The 6,166-nt window shown below is 38.0% G+C and overlaps 1 long non-coding RNA gene across 1 annotated transcript; it reads left to right on the forward strand.

Annotated features, from left to right (window-relative positions):
* The first annotated feature begins 1,108 nt into the window (after positions 1-1,108).
* LOC139194458 (uncharacterized) lies at positions 1,109-3,581 on the forward strand. The gene is made up of 5 exons (XR_011579303.1): positions 1,109-1,343; positions 1,427-1,586; positions 1,692-1,760; positions 2,479-2,537; positions 3,516-3,581. It is a non-coding gene; the product is annotated as an uncharacterized lncRNA (long non-coding RNA).
* The last annotated feature ends 2,585 nt before the right edge of the window (positions 3,582-6,166 follow it).

A 6,166-nucleotide genomic window follows, 5' to 3' on the forward strand; every position in this document is an offset into this window, starting at 1 on the left:
GAATTGGTAGAGAGAAACAAGAAAGATTGTATTGATTGAATAGAGAAAATGTATACAAAATGAACTTAATGAAATGATAGCTATACAATCCCTTATATAGCCATATAACCTAATTACAATAATACCCCTCTAACTATATTTCTGTTATATCAGTTATTAAGTTCGTTATACATAAATATATAGATAATAAGTATCTGATTTTCTGTAAATTAAGTGAATTGTTGTAGTGATAAGTTTTGGTTTTCTTTCTGTTAACATAATGCAGGCGCATTGGCCATGGGTGCTTTGATGGCAAGGAAGCTGTTTTCCAGGGGAGACACAACAGAAGGTGCGCGCGCGCGCACACACACACACACATATATATCTACATTTTTATTATATATATTTATTTATTTTGAAACAATTCTACATAAGTTTTCTGCTTGCATGCATGCGCAGATGTTTGTTGGTGGCAGTGGCAATGACATCAAAAACAAGGAAATGAACAAGGAGGTTGGTAAGAGCCAGGTTCTAAAAATCGCTAGGCTCTAGTCAGGGTCTAGGCAGGCACATAGACGGTCTAGGCGGATTTGTATTTTTTTAAAATAAATTTATTATATAACATATTAACATATAAATATACATATATTCACACTTATAAAAACCATACTTGTATAGAGAAATTAGAAGAAAAAAAATGTAAATTGAAAAAATACAAAAAAAATATTTATTATAAAGAATAGTGGGCTTAGTTTTAAATCAAAATGGATCTAACTTGAAAGAAATGCCTATTTTCAATTAAACCTCCTCGATTCCTTCTCCACAGCTTTCTCCAAGGCCAAGGCCAGTCCCGACTCCCAAGTTCCCAACCATCATTTGGTTAGTGGAAAAGTGGCTCTAGCATTTATGCCTTTTTTGCTCCTTTTTCCTTCGACTCTCTCTCTCTCCTCTTCTCTGCAGCACATGTCACAGCCCGTCCCGGAATTTTAATTCCGAGAACGTGAAAGTACTAAATTATCCCTAAACGTGACAAGGTGAGTAAAAATAATGTTGGATCTTATCTAAGTCATAGTTTTTGGTTAATTATTTTGTTATGTAGCTTAAGAACTTAGGCTTAGATTTTATTTTAGGTGTTAATATTATTGTATGGGTTGAGGTGGGATCCTCATACCCTCAAAACATTCCCTAAAACCCGTAACCTTTCCTTCTCTCTCTTCTTCTTCCATTTCAGACTTTCACTCTCTCTCTCTTACTCTCGAACATACGGACTCACACACAACCTCAATCAAACCTCCACGAACGTCCAATTTAAGACTACCATCGTGATCCTGAGGACTTCACGAACACGGGGATACCAAATTCAGGTGAGTTTCATTTCGAAAAACCCTAGTTTTTAAAGCACCGTGAAATGGTACTATTCATGATCTTCTAAATGACTACGTTTTAGGCTAAAACAAGCTCACAGTGAGCTTAGTGAGGTTCCAAGGAAGCTCGGAGTGCTTCGTTGGAAGTTTTTGGACGTAAGAACACGGAGATCGATAAGTTCAAAGTTTGGCCGGAGCTTTCGAGGCTTTTTCCGGAGAATATCCGGCGATTTAGGGGTCGAGGTAGGTATCAATCTCTTCGTCTCGTCAATTACTACAACTTTCCTTTTTGTTTCACTCAATTTTGTTGAGTATTGAAGAAGTTATACTCATTTGAAAAATACCCAGTTTCCGGCGACCTCCGAGGCTTTCGAAGCAGTTTTCGGCCAAACCACGGCGAACTAGGTGTTTTGCAAGGTACCATTCTCTTTGTCTCTTCAAGGGCTACAACTTTCGTTTTTGAATCACTTGATTTCGTTGAGAAATGACAAAGTTATGGCAATTTGAAAAACGGCCGCCGGAAAAACCAGTCCGGCGACCCAAGGAAGAAGAAGGTGCGCGTGGGGGCGCGTAGGTCCGTGCCTTCCTTGGCGCGTGGGGGCGCGTGCTACAGTAAACAATTATTTTAAAAATATGTCGACGTCCGTGACGTCGAGTAGATCACTGTGGTATATTTATATACCCAAATTGAACACCGTATGAGAAAGTTATTAAGGATTGTTGGTTAGGTGTTCGAATAACGTTTTATAGTTTTCGCATTAGGTGAAAATGTGAATTGATGATCCGACCGTTGGATCGTTACAAAACTTTGATACATTGTAATACGTAATATTTGAGGATTATTGGAACTTACGGATTGGGAATCCGAGTTACGGATCTTCCGGAATTGGAATTGTAAGTTCATAAAATAAAATGTTAACCGTCACTTAGTTTTGGAAATTGACGGAGATCCGACCGTTGGATGGTAATGAAATTTTAGGATGTTGTCCTAGAGGTATAATGTGGACCTCTGGATGTTATGGATTTAAAATCTGAGTGGCAGATCTTCCGGATCGATCAACGTAGTGACGTATTTTATATAAGTTATATATTCTATCGATATGAATTCTGAGCCTGGATTTGATTACTATTCTAGGCGGCGATCGTCATGACGCCTTGATGTGTGGTGCTAGGGAGTTGTTGGACGAACTCCAGGTGAGTGGGCAGTTTTGTTTTCCGTATATATATATACTTGACGTTTCCCAGAAATTGAATTGAAATGAAAATATGTTTAAAATGAAATGCATATGAGTTATGTGGAAAAACGGGAAGTGAAATACCATGCATAGAATTGATATGAAAAGTATATAGAAATGTGAGTTGAAATGCCATGCATGAATTAATATATGATGCATATGTATGAATTGGTGCGGTGGACGCACAGGTAAGAATTGATTTATGATGCATATGTATGAATTGGTGCGGTGGATGATGCATATGTATGAATTGGTGCGATGGACGCACATGTAAGAATTGATTTATGATGCATATGTATGAAATGGTGCGGTGGACGCACAGGTGAGTATTTATTTATGTTATGATGATGTTGATGTATATTGAGCTCAAATCCTGCACCATAGTTTAGTGCTTATAGTATTCACCGCATCGCACGCTCGCCTTGGATCCAAGTAGATGCTAGTCGTACAGTCCACGCGGAGTGGGTACGACAGGCCAGTCGCGAGAGTGTTAGTGAGATTCCGACTAGTGGGTGACCTTAGATTATGTGCACAGATGATTTATGAGAAGCACTAGAGCGTAACTTGTGTGCAGAAGGCCGGACGGGTCACAGAGGTGACTCCGGCAGAGTGAGAGTGATAGATTTTGAGCTCTAGGTTCAACCGTACAGGGCTATTAGAGGGCCTCCGGTTGATTACTTTCTTGCACCTGATATGATTATTGTTGATGCATCCATACTTAACTGTTGAATTCCGACATGGCATGGCATGATTGATAAAGAAAAATGTTGAGATAGTAAAAATGAAGTTTTGAGAATATATATGTATATTTATATTTTACATTTCTGGGAAAGTATACAAGTTTTACGGAGAGGGGTTACAACGTTTTGAGAAATGTTTGGATTTGGAAAAGAATTGTTTTACTGACCCACTCAATTTTGGTTTTGCGCCCCTCCAGGTTCAGGAATCACAAAGGTGTGGTGACTACGAGGAATTCGACGGTGTTCTGACAGATTGGACAAAATTAGGACTCACCTTCGGGTGTATCAACTTATAAATTGTATCTTAAAGCTTCCGTACTGTGCAAATGGTTACGTCACTCTCACATGACGGCCAGCATGCCCTCCTTCGGGACGGGGTGTGTCAGCACATCCCCTTTTTCTGCAGCAAAACCCATCATCTTCTTAATCTACTTGAGGCGTCGTGAATTCTAGTTTTGTTCTACAGTTTTTTTATTTTTTTATTCTTTATTCTTTATTTTTTAATTTATGTGGGTTTATCGATTGATGTTGGGTGTTGGAGTGCTGGTTTGAAGATTTGGGTTGTCGGTGGTGGATCGTGCAGATGTGAGGCAAGATTTGCAGCGAGATTGGGAGTTGCTTCGACTGCCGCCTAGGCCACCGCCTAGCGCTGCCTAGACATCATTGAGCGCCTAGGCGGCCGCCTAAATTCACCCCACCTCACCTGAACGCCTTAGCCTAAATTGGGTTGGGACTCCACCGCCAAGCACCTAGGTGGTCGTCTAGGCCAATTTTTAGAACATTGGGTAAGAGTGGGAAGCTGTTGCAGGATGAAGAAGCTGACGATGATACTATGAATGGAAAGAGCAAGTTGGAGGTTGGGTAGAAGTTAAGAAAAGCTCCCTCTGGTCCTGACCCGCTGCACCACAATGGAAATGCCCCCAAAAAGCCTCGCACTGATCCTTAAAAAATTAGGGTTTTCCCATCGACCGGTCGAGCAAGAGCTAGCTAGTTAATGTACTTGTACTTGATCTTTAGCTAGGTTACTTCATGCACTGGTTAGCTACCAATGGAGGAGACTTTTGTATTCAGGATAGGACATGGAGGGCATTATGTAAAATCTGTTTTATTGTATGGAACATATATATCAATGTTTGCATATTTTGGTCTATTTATTTAGTCCTTAGTCTTCAATTTTATGCTCAAATTCTTGTTACTCTCCTTTCTCAATAGGTCCCTTATGATTTGTTTGGTTAATCATCAAACAAATTATAGTTTTGTATCAAAACATTAAAATCAGGGAAATTTTACTTGGACTCATTTATTCTCTTTCTACACTCAATTTATTATTTGTTATCTTGAGATTTCAAATGTGCTAAATAATTCTTTTTCTACACCACACAAGGACAAAATAAATAAAAATAATTCAGAAATAGGCAACTCCAGCCACCTTATCTCTCCAAACCTCAACCACCTAGTTTCTAGCCCTCTCCAACCCCTCACTGCCACCTCCCCTACCACCACAACAATTTGGAAATTAGGAGAACCTTATCCCCTAACAACCCACCATTAAAAACACCCAAAAGAAATTTATATCAATATTGCTTTAGAAAAAATCATGATAATATTAAAATTGTGATTTTTCACATATATCGTACATTCAATGGTCCAACACAGTCAAATTTGACTCATCGACAATTTTCGGTGAAATTCGAACATGTTAGAAGGACTGCATGGAAGAGGGAGCTATTGTGTGATTGGAAAAAGGTCAGATCTTTGAGATTTTCATTGTGGGTGGTAATGGAGGTGGCAGTGGGGTGTTGGGTAGGTGTAGAAATTGAGGGCGGCTAGAGTTTGGAGAGATGGGGTGGGCGAAGTTTCCTAGTGCTGAAATTTTATTTTTTATTTATTTATTTATTTTGTTCTTTTTCATTTTAGGTGTAGAAAGAGAATTTTTTTTCGTATATTCGAAATTTTAAGATTAAAAATAATAAGTATGGGTGTAGAAAGAGAATAAATGGATATGAATAAAATTTTCCTTAAAATTAATAAGTTAACCACTGATTTAATAAAGCACCCAATTAGAAAAAATAATTATAACAACTAGTTTCATAATGCTAGGGAGACCAATTTTTAAATCAAATTTTGTAAACCATATGTTGTTGTTGTTAATGATTGGAATTGATTAACGTGCTTATTTTGTGTTGGTGACAAATGGTTTGCAAATTTGATCTACCTAGTATTACTCAAATTTTATATAATGTTATTGAGTATACGGTACTTTCATTTTTCAGCCAATAAATCTTTGATTGTGTTTTTAATTAAAAATCTAACACATAAAAATATTCAAAATATCAAATACTCTAGATGTGACGACCCGTCCCAAATAAATATATATTTTCTCCCCAAATGTGTGAAAATGACGATTATGCCCTCGTTGGCTTGGTGACGTGGATGTACGTATATAGTTTTAAATTATTTTCTCGCTCGCATAATTAAATGGTGCTTGACGTCACGGGCACGTCGACCTAACTTAAGAACGAGAATGGATGAAATTCTATTTTTGGATTGGTTTATTTCTTCTTTGGACCCATTTTTTTAGGGCTTAAACTTTACGGCCCAATCAAGGGCCTTATTATTTTTCCCTTCCTACCCGTGCCTCCCTTCACTCCAGAAACTTTCCCTCTCTCGATGCTCTCGTCCCTGACACAACACACACGCACATACTGCAACTATCAAGACTTCTGTAATACCCTGAAAATTTAAATATATGAATTATATATTCATAATTATGAAATGTGGAGAAAATCGGAAATGAATCAATTTATGGTTATGAAGAAATTAATTGAGAACTCCTAAGTTTTGGTTT

The sequence above is a fragment of the Malus domestica genome, chromosome 03 (assembly GCF_042453785.1).
Source record: "Malus domestica chromosome 03, GDT2T_hap1".
In the NCBI taxonomy this organism is placed as follows: domain Eukaryota; kingdom Viridiplantae; phylum Streptophyta; class Magnoliopsida; order Rosales; family Rosaceae; genus Malus; species Malus domestica.